The sequence below is a fragment of the Musca domestica genome, unplaced genomic scaffold, assembly GCF_030504385.1.
Source record: "Musca domestica strain aabys unplaced genomic scaffold, Musca_domestica.polishedcontigs.V.1.1 3, whole genome shotgun sequence".
Classification (NCBI taxonomy): Eukaryota; Metazoa; Arthropoda; class Insecta; order Diptera; family Muscidae; genus Musca; species Musca domestica.
In genome coordinates, this window is record NW_026712299.1 from 17,852,814 (window position 1) to 17,864,813 (window position 12,000).

Sequence of the window (12,000 nt, forward strand, 5' to 3'; positions counted from 1 at the left end):
TTGAAACTTCGTAATGGACAGAAAAATGTCTACGCTGGTCCAGGTCTTCGCACAGCTCCGATATAACGGTACCTCTCTATATACGATATTTTGATTATTTTAGCTACATTATTCACCGTTTATTTCAAGTTTTCGAATTTGAATATGGTAATGGCTTATGACAAACAATGCATATGTATGTCCACGTCGTATAGACCCCAATTTAACGGCTATATTCGGTATTTTTAAAATTCTAACAGAATTTTTTAAGGATTTTATTTTTTGAAAATTTCCAAATTCGTTGCATATGGTGGAGGGTATTAAAAGTTCGGGCCGGCCGAACTTACTGCTTTTTAACTTATTTCATTTCACTCTGTAAGTAAAAGCAATAAATCTTAGTTATTCAGCTTATAAGTCAGGAACCCCTGGAATGACTTTCGCAATTCTCGGCAATTCGAAATGGTATCTTGCCAGAAGAGGATAAAATCTAAGAAAATCGCTTAAAAATATGCCATTAAAAAAGCGAATAGTTACATTAGTTTCCTTTTTTCAAATCTTGTCATATTTTTTATCGCATACTATTTTTTTAATTTGACTTAAAATTTTGAATTGTGTATTTTGTAGTTTTTGTTTTACAATTATCGTCCAATCCTCACGAAAGTTTGCATGCTGAAAGGGTTATTCTCAGAATTAAAGTCAATTGTTTTTGAAGATTAAGGGATTCAAATGAACCAAAACATTTTCCTGATGTTGCAATGCCTCTACAGGTCACAATTACAAAATTGGTATTTAAAGTTCGTAATGAATACTACAGTGTATGATAGAAAATTATCTGTGCAAGTCCATGTCTTCGTATAGCCCCCATATAACGGTATATCCCGATATTCGGTATTTTGATGATTTTAACGACATTATTCACGGGAATTGTGTCAAATTTGGTACTTGAAGTTCAAAATGGATACTACACCCTAAGACAGAAAATTGTCTGCGCAGGTCCACGTCTTCGTATAGCCCCCATATAACGGTACCTCCCTATATTCGGTATTTTGATGATTTTAGCGACAGTATTCACCGGAATTGTTTCAAAATTGGTATTTGAAGTTCGTTATGGGAACTCCAGTCTGTGACAGAAAATTGTCTGTGCGGGTCCAGATCTTCGTATAGGCCCCATATATCAGTACCTCCATATATTCGGTATATTGACGATTTTAGGTACAATACCCACCGAAATTGTTTGAGATGTGGTATTTGAAGTTCGTAATGGATGCTACAGCCTTTGACAGAAAATTGTCTATGCTGGTCCAGGTCTTCGCACAGCTCCAATTTAACGGTAGCTCCCTTAATACGACATTTTGATGATTTTAGCTACATTATTCACCGTTTATTTCAAGTTTCGAATTTCAATATGGTAATGGATTATGACAAACAATGCCTATGTATGTCCACGTCGTATAGACTCCAATATAACGGCTATATTCGGTATTTTTAAAATTTTAACAGAATTTTTTAAGGATTTTATTTTTTAAAAATTTCCAAATTCGCTGCAAATGGTGGAGGGTATTAAAAGTTCGGCCCGGCCTAACTTACTGCTTTTTAACTTGTTTTTTAAATATATTCTTTAAGCGGAAAATGAAGAATTGTTGAAAAGCTTTCGCAGAAACTATCATTGTGAAAATCGTGGATGTGTTTCAATATATTTCTAAAAATTATTTGAACATAATAGTAGTTTTTAAACTTTTTTAGTAAAGAACTAAAATTTGGATTTCTTAAATATTAAAATAATTCTGGTTGGCTACAAATGCTATAATTGGGGAACATTTTTAAATCACATTTTTTTCATTGTTTCCTAAATGCTGTCAGACTTATTATAGTGTTTTTTTAAATATATTTTCCCAAAGGATATTATGGTTATAATCGTTGAATTTTGCAAATTAAATAAAACACGCAACATTGTATTTTCTGTCTCTTTTTTATTTATAAACTTTTTATATTTTTTTCTTGGTTTAATTTTTCCATCTAAATTGCATTCAATTTCGATCGATCATTTATGTAAACATTTTATTAATTAACCATACAATACTGTCCCTGTTACATCCTTGGCATTCAAAGTTGAGAAAACTAAAACAAATTAGATAAAGAAGATTTAAATTAGTGTCATTTTAATTAGTATAAGAATTTTAGCAATTTTAAATGGAAAAGGTACTATTTTGTTTGAATTACAATAAAAAACAAGTAAAAAATCAGTAACTTTGAATACCCTTCACCATTTGGAACGAATTAGAAAATTTTCAAAACAATAAAATCCATTAAAAATTATTTTAAAATCTTTAAAATATCTAATATAGGAAGGTGCCGATATATGGGGGGTATACGATATTGTGGACCTATAAAGACAAATCTATGTCTGCGTATAAAGTACTCACAAGGAACTTCTTGTGTGGATTTTCAGATAATTCCATTGGAAAAAGTGGCTTAAATCATCAAAATACCGAATATGGGGGAGTACCGTTATATGGGGGATATACGATATTGTGGACCTATATAGACAATTCCGTTTCAGGGGTAATGTGCTCACAAAGAACTCCGTGTGTGGATTTTCAGACAATACGATCGGAAAATGTGGCTAAAATCATCAAAATACCAAATATCGTGGGGTACCGTTATATGGGAGCTATACGTTATCGGTAACCTATATGGAGAATTCTCTGTCGGGGGGTAAAGTGCTCACAAAGAACCCCTTGTGTACAAAGAACCCCTTGTGACCATTCCGTTGAAAAATATGGGTAAAAACATCAAAATAGCGAATTTCGGGGGTACCGTTATATGAGGGCTATACGATATCTCTGCCGAGGTATAAAGTACCCACAAGGAACTCCTTGTGTGGATTTTCAGACAATTCCGATGAAAAGTGTGGGTAAAATCATAAAAATACCGAATATCGGGTGGTACAGTTAAATGGGGGATACACGATATCGTGAACCTGTATAGACAATTCTCTCTCAGTGGGTGAACTATTCATAAGGAACTACTTGTGTAGATTTTAAGACAATTCCATTGAAAAGTGTGGCTAACATCATCAAAATACCGAATATCGGGGGGCACAGTTATATAGGGGATATACGATATCGTGGACCTATATAGACAATTCTTTTTGAGGGGGTAAAATGCCCACAAGGGACTCCTTTTGTGGAATTTCAGACAATTCCATTGAAAAATGTGGATTAAATCATCAAAATACCAAATATAGGGGGCTACACGATATCGTGGACCTATATAGATAATTCTCTGCCGAGGTATAAAGTACCCACAAGGAACTCCTTGTGTGGATTTTCAGACAATTCCGATGAAAAATGTGGGTAAAATCATAAAAATACCGAATATCGGGTGGTACAGTTAAAAGGGGGATACACGATATCGTGAACCTGTATAGATAATTCTCTGCCGAGGTATAAAGTACCCACAAGGAACTCCTTGTGTGGATTTTCAGACAATTCCGATGAAAAATGTGGGTAAAATCATAAAAATACCGAATATCGGGTGGTACAGTTAAATGGGGGATACACGATATCGTGAACCTGTATAGACAATTCTCTCTCAGGGGGTGAACTATTCATAAGGAACTACTTGTGTAGATTTTAAGACAATTCCATTGAAAAGTGTGGCTAACATCATCAAAATACCGAATATCGGGGGGCACAGTTATATGGGGGATATACGATATCGTGGACCTATATAAACAATTTTTTTTTTTGAGGGGGTAAAAATACCGAATACCGTGGGGGTACCGTTAGATATTGTGGACCTATATAGATAATTCTCTGCTGAGGTATAAAGTGCCCACAAAGAACTACTTGTGTGGATTTTTAGACAATTCCGTTGAAAAATGTGGCTAACATCATCAAAATACCGAACATTGGGGGTACGGTTATATGGGGGCTATACGATATTGTGGCCCGATATAGCCCATCTTCGAACTTGACCTGCTTGCAGAAAAAAAGAGAGATCTGTGCAAAGTTTTGGCTTCCTATCTTAATTCGTTTAGACTGTAGCGTGATTACAACAGTCGTCTTAGAATTTTACGCTGATCAAGAAAATACATACTTTATTGGGTCTAAAATGATTATTTCGATGAGTTACAAACGGAATGACGAACTTAATATACCCTCCATACTTTTTTTGGTGGAGGGTATAAAAATATTACTTCATCTTCGAAAAAGAAAATATTTTTTAGAAGACTGAAAATTAAGGTATATATAAACTTGAACACTCATGCTACTTTACAGTCCTAACCTCTTTCTGCTCACAAGCCCATCCAATTTCAAATTTATTAGTATTTAATTTTCAAGAAGTCACATTGGCATTTACTGATAACACTGTCTCAGATACAACTTCTAAACACACAGCTGGAACAATTTAATATACCTCCCATTGATACTCCATCACAGAAACTTCTCTCCTGCTAACTTGTTCTTGAAATGATACACATACATTTTGAATATTTATATAAATACCTAGCCTCAACCATGCCTTTTATTTGTAACATTTTAAAGTTATCTCCCTCCACTTACCATCTTCAAACGTTTTGCGCATTTAATCCATGACAGTCATATTCCAGAAAACCCCATTTCTTATTTCATTTCTGGTACATCTGAAGAACGGGAGAGAGAGAGAAATAAGAAAGTTTTCGAATTAATTATTACAGTTTATTTAAATATCTGGGTGTGTGAACTTACAAAAAATGTTGTACCACGCTGAAACAAGGCAACATCTGTTTGACACGCGTGTTGATAACATTTTCGGGTAACACATATGTCTGCTACAATGGTATCTAAGCTTTATCTAATGAACATGAACTTAAAAACTTGAGTATAATGTCATGTGGGACGGTATTGAAATTGTAAATATCATGGCCACCCAAAAATAAAATGGATAAACCATCCAAACGATATCTCACATATTGGATCCATATAGCCAGAGGTTATTCATTTACATTGGCTAAGATTTTGTTCGAAATCATCCAATTAATTTCTGCAATGATAAAAGTAAAATGCGAATTTTGGCAAGTTCAGAATGGAAAAATATAACTTTAAGACAAATATTTCTATTCTATCTATATCAAATCATTATAACATCAATCCACAATATATGCATGATGAACAGGAATGAAATTCGCTTTAGCATTCCCTTAGCTCACTAAAGCTTTGAAACACTGGAAGAAAGCATATTGCTCGAGCGGGGAAGGATGGAAATGCAAGGATTGGACAAGGATTGAAAAATGCATCAGGAATAAACAGACTCGATATATTTTATCATGAGCTTCCACACGGCTTTAAAAACCAAATGCTTATCTCATAGATGACCAAGAGGTCTTCTTACAGAAGACCACACATATCCTTAAAGAAGAGAGACAACTGAAAATATATATTGTGACAAAAGGGGTCCAGCTCCGGTGGCGAAACATTGCATGCATAGGTCCATGATTTGATATAGCCTCCATATAACGGTACCACCCGATATTCGGTATTCTGATAGTTTTTGCTACATTTTTCATTGAAGCACCCATTATGACCCACAAATTGGTATTTGTGGGTCATAATGGGTGATAGTTCGTGTGGGGAAACATTGTAATTATAGGTCCACGTTTTGGTATAACCCCATTTAACGGTACCTCACAATATTCGGCATTTTAATGGTTTTTGCCACATTTCTTCTAATGTTCCTTTTACCCTAAGGTGGAGGGTATTAAAAGTTTGACCCGGCCGAACTTAATGTTTTTTTACTTGCTTTAATATTTCTTTGGTACTATTTATACCTTACACCACAAGGTGGTCAGGGTATTATGTCTTTTTGCATTTGTTTGTAACCGGCAAAAGGAAACGAGATAGACCCATAGTTCCTTTTGATGATCTGCATAGAATCACATTCTGAGTGGATTTATGCATGTCCGTCCGTCTGTCCATGTATTTTTGTAAACAAAGTACAGTTCGCATTTATTACCCGATCCGGATGAAATTTTGCACAAATCATTTGTTTGTTTGAGGACGAACCCTATTGAAATTGGAGATAATCGGTAAAAATTTAGATATAGCTCCCATATATATCTTCGTCCGATTTGCATTTTATTGTGCACCAAACGTGTAATATCAGTCTGAATATTATGGAATTTTGCACATACAACCAAACTAGGCCTGAAAATAAGTATGCCAAATTTGATAGAAATCGGTTCAGATATAGCTATAGCTCACATATATATATAGTTCATCCGATTTGTTATTTTTGTCCCCCGCAGCCAAAATATGTAACAACAATATTTGGGGAAATAAACCAAATACAGCTCAGAAACACATTTGATAAATTTTATCGAGATCGGTTCAGAATTGGAAACAGTTCCCATATATAACTTCGTCCGATTCACCTTTTATTGTGCACCAAACGTCTAATATTTGCCCAAATGGGATGAAATGTGGCACTTACGACCGAATTGAGTGTAGAAGCTAGTATGTAAAATTTGGTGAATATCTGTTAGATGTAGCTATAGCTCCCGTATATATTGTTCATCCGATTTGTTATATTTGTTACCCACAGCCGTAATATGCACTCCGTAAGAACGATATTCAGGGAAATATATGAAATACAGCTCAGAAATATCTTTGCCAATTTTTTTCAAGATTCAGTTCAGATTTGGATATAGCTCCCATAAATATCAAATGGGCAGTACAAGTCCGAATTTAAAAGAATCAAATGCTTCGGCATATTTAGTCTTTTGAACTTCAAATTATAATTATAATCATAGCGTGTATGATTGAATTCTCCCATAATAACTTTTAATTGTTATGTGAAGCTCTACTAAATTAGCTAAGTGGTGTAGGGTATCATAAAGTCGACCCGCTCGACTTTATGACTTTCTTTACTGTTTTTTTATTACCAAGGGACAATATTATTTGGATTATTTGGATTGGATATTATTATTATTTGGATTTGGATATTATTTGGATTATTATTATTATTTTATTAGTTATTTTATTATTAACAATATTATTATTATTATTATTATTATTATTATTATTATTATTATTATTATTATTATTATTATTATTATTATTATTATTATTATTATTATTATTATTATTATTATTATTATTATTATTATTATTTATTATTATTTATTATTTTATTATTTGGATTATTTGGATTTAGATATTATTTGGATTTTACATGTAATTCAATAATTTCTGTCCAATTATTTCGTATAAAAGGCTTAAAATACTTTGAATGCTTTTGGGATAAAGATAAAAGGTTATATAATTACGTTGCACTATGACCAAAGACAAAACCAGTAAAGAAAGTCCTAAAGTCGGGCGGGCCCGACTTTTTGATACCCTACACCACCATAAAAGTTAAAAGTTTTTATGGGAGAGTTCAATCATACACGCTATGATTATAATTATAATTTAAAGTTCAAAGGAGTATATATACCGAAGCATTTGTGTCTTTTAAATTCGGACTTGTATTGCCCATTTGATGCACAATTAATTTAAAATCGGATAAAGATATATATGGGAGATATATCCAAATCTGAACCGATCTCGATAAAATTTAGCAAATGTATTTCTGAGCTGCATTTGATATATTTCCAAAAATATTGTTGTTACAGAGTGCATATTACGGCTGCGGAGGACAAAAATAACAAATCGAATGAACAATATATATGGGAGCTATAGCTATATCTGAACCGATTTCGATCAAATTTGGCATACTTATTTTAAGGCTTAATTTGGTTGTATGTGCAAAATTCCATAATATTTGGCCTGATATTACTCGTTTGGAAAAGGCAAATCGGACGAGCATATATATGGGAGCTATATCTAAATTTTGACCGATTATTTCCAATTTCAATAGGGTTCGTCCTTAGGTCAAACAAATGATATGTGCAAAATGATATGTGCGAGCTGCATTTTGTTCACAAGAATACATGGACAGACGGACGGACAGACGGACTTACATGCATAAATCAACTCAGAAAGTGATTCTATGGATATCCTCAAAAGTAACTATGGGTCTATCTCGCTTCCTTCTCCATGTTATAAACAAATGTACAAAGACAATACCCTTACCACTATGTGGTGTAGGGTATAAACAGACGTCTTTAAAACAACACCTTTCATTTTTCATAATGCTAAAACACAGAACCCTTTCCATTTTTGTTTTTCTCGAATTCTTTTACTTTCAACATTCTTATACAAACAGTTCTTATATGACCATGTTTAATAAGCAATATACATGATTTATTGGTCTTCAAGGAGCAAAAAGACCTATCGGTCTTTTCTGGTATTAAACCTTCTGTCATTCTTTGAAAAACAACATCTGGTATTCTATGAAGATGGAAGATATGGGTCTTCTATTGAAGAAGACTTTTAGTTCCTTAGTCTTCTGTTGAAAAAGTTCTTTGGGTTTTTATATAAAAGAAGACTTAAAGAAAAAATTTTTATAGACAATTAACTACGGGTGTTCAAATACCAGAGAAATTATATAAAAGAAACAATTAAAAAATTAACTAAGTTTAGCCGGGCTGATCTTTTAATATCATTCGCTATTGTGAAGGGACTGGAAACATTTTCAATAAATTCCGTCGAAAAATATCGCTTAAAGGATAACCGAATAAACAATTTTTTGTCATAGGGCGTGTAGTACCCATTAGGAACTTTAAATACGAGATTTAAATTAAAAAATTAAAAAATGTCTCAAATATCATCTTCCTCTAACTACAAACAAGATTAAAGAGATTTAAATGTGATTTAAGTGGTTAAACAGTTTAATTTGATATGTTAATGTTATCCGCCACCCAATGAGTGAAAGATGACTGCAAAACAATTCCGAAGCGGAAATGGGCGCAATAATTTCCCTCGAATAGTTATTTGAGAAGCAGAGAACTGGTCCGTTTGTTGCTAGGATATTGTTTTAAAGACGGCTATATAGAATCCAAACAACAAAAAGAACAACCCATAGACCATTGCCACAAGTGGCTATAAAATCAGAACTCTCTTTTACAAATATAACCCTCTCAACACGCTTCACGTCATTTTTCCATCAATTGAAGTGATAAATCTTCAATGCGTGGGTGAGAAGAAGAAATTTAGTTTCTGTTGTTTGCTATGCGATTATAAAGTTTTTTTCAGTTATTGATATTAGCATTCTGCTAGGATGTTGTTTTTTTTTTTTTTTTTTTTTTTTTTTCTCGGAAATCCTTTAAGTTTTTTCTCCAACTTTAGATATAAAATAGGTCAAGCTATGTTTATTCTCCTCTCAAAGACAATAACATGGAAGACAACAACAACAATGTCGGCTTAGAAAATTTTAAAGTTTTTCTGCTTTTGGTTGTTTACAATCTTAACAGCTACAGCTAAATTGGAGCCATGGTATGGGATGGTATGCAGTTTTGTTCTCCTGCTGCCGGTCATTGATATTTTTATGTTCCCAGTTGAGGCAGTCATGGAATTTATATTTTGCTGGTATTACTATTGCTTACGAGAGTTGTGTGTTTTTCACTTTTGGGCTCCTTTTGAAGAATGCAATACAATGGAGTTATTGCATTGCGATGTATTTTGAGTTGTAATACGTCATTTAAAATATCTTTTAGTTCTTGTGGAAGCAGTTTTCTATTCTTCCTAATCTCTGCAAAGAATAAGATAAAGCCAAATAAAACAAAAAAGAAAGAAAGTGTTTATTATATAAATTCCCGCCTATGAACCGATCTAAAAATCAAAGATTGAGGAATAGGATTTTTCCTTCAAAAATCCCCAAGATTGGGTTACAATATTCGCAATTCTATATTGGGAATATTTTTTTTTGGTAAACTCCTAAAAAATCCCTCACGGTAAACCAGAAAATTCACTCTTAATAGAAGAGACCTACTATATGATAAAAGACATTCAAGAGTTTTGTATATAAATAAGTTCTTTCGTGGAATCGAAGAAGTTAAAAAGTCCTTCTATAGAAAAATACTTGCGAAAGGCGGAATACCATATAATGTCATTGACTTCTATAGACTAGAAAAATTTTCAAAGAATTTCTTAACGATGAGTATGGCAGCGCCACTTTGCAGTTCTGCAGAGAGTTCTAATGGAGTAGTAGCCCCACAAGTCTATTCCCAATTCCCTCTTGGCCTCTGTTGGTCACAGCACCAGCTTGAGAATGCAGCCCACAAATCACTACGTTGTCCACAAAACATGGGCTCGGAATAGACCTGCTCCGCTCCGACGTTGTCGAAGTACAAAATATTTCATTTAAAATTGCCCCAGTAAATATCATAAAGATCACATACCATCAATCGTCGTTCTAAGAGAATCGTCGATAATTTTAGAGTTATTCTATGGTATTGAGGATATTTAAGTTCGAATCTTCAAGGTGTAGAAATTTTAAATCTGTGAAGATACCGCTGTGCCTATAACCCAATGTGTGCCCTTCCGTTTCCGTTTGACACATACGCGAATTAAGCTTCTTTATGCATTCATCTCAACACATGCATACCCCAGTCATGAAATCCAACAACAATAGTCGAACAAGACCAGAGGGAGTGCAAACAAAAAAAGTTATACTTCAGCTAACTTTGCAACTTTCCCACCTTTATTTGTATGCAAAATTTATGCCGTTGTTGTTACACTCGATGTTGTTTTTGTTTGCTAACTGTTTGACCATTCAGCTTAAGCAAACATTTGAAATAGAATTTGTTGCCTTACGCCTCAAACCTCAAACTAAAAATGACCAGGTGCATTGAAAATATTTACACCTTAGCCACGAAGATCCCGGAGGGTGCAACAGGACAAAGGCAAACAAACAAACAATCATTTTCATTGTCTATTTGCTTGCCAAGCTATACTGACATGGGGATTTTCGATGTTTTGTTCAATTGTGCTTTGTGTTAAAACTGTGTGACTCTCTGTGTGTGTAATTTTGGCTAAATATTTCTGTGTGTTCATGGAATGATTTTTGCACAAAGTTTAATTAAAACGTGGAAAATAGCGACAATATATTCTCTCTTTTTGCAAACTTTTCATATCACTCCTTTCCTTTCATCTTTGTACTATTTATGTTCTTCAAAGTTTTTTGTTGAAGTGTAAATGTGTTTCCAGGGTGTGTGAATTGGAAAAACTTGCTGAATGAAAAGTTTTTGTTGGCTACATCAACTTCGCTTCATAATCCTCCAAAGTAAAAATGTGATGTGTCGCACCAGTTGTAGTTTGGCACTTTGGCTCCCTAGGTGAGTTTAGATGGATTTTGTTCATTCATATTAAACATGGTGAGGAGTTTTGTAATAAAGGAAATATTTTTTATCATGACTGTGGTAAAAAAAAACTGTAGATCAGACTGTCTACAAAAGACCTTTCATACGTATTTTATATAAGAACATTTATAAATTCTTCAGGAAAACTTTAGAGCTGATACTCTATCCTTGAGGACATTAATGTATTGGTTATACGAAGGCAATTTAATGACAATCTTTTCATGATCTATCGAGGATGTTTCGTTGATATATCCAAGCAACCGATGATCTTTCCGCAAAAAATCGATCATTTATAGGAAATGTATCGCTCCATAATCTATCTATGGATTTTCATTTATGAAGTTCTTTTTTTTATATATAGACGATCCTTCGACAAATTATCCACCATTCATTGACAACTTATGCAACATATTCTATAATCTGGTAATAATCTACTAGCGAGCAATCGAAGATATAAGTAAAACCCAAAGACGATATATCGACTGCGCTTCAAGACCTTTCATTAATATATCTATCGATGATCTTTTGAATACTCCCGCCGTTTACTTTTTCCTCAATCGACGTGTATGAACGAAAAATTACCTACTGACGATCTATCCACTACTCATAGACTATCTTTCAAAAACTTATTATCGATATTCTGTCGATTTTATGACGTCGTTCAGTGATTTATGGGGGATCTCAACACCCTCAATCTCGTTGATCGATGAATAGACTATCAGTCATTAATCTATCAAAAA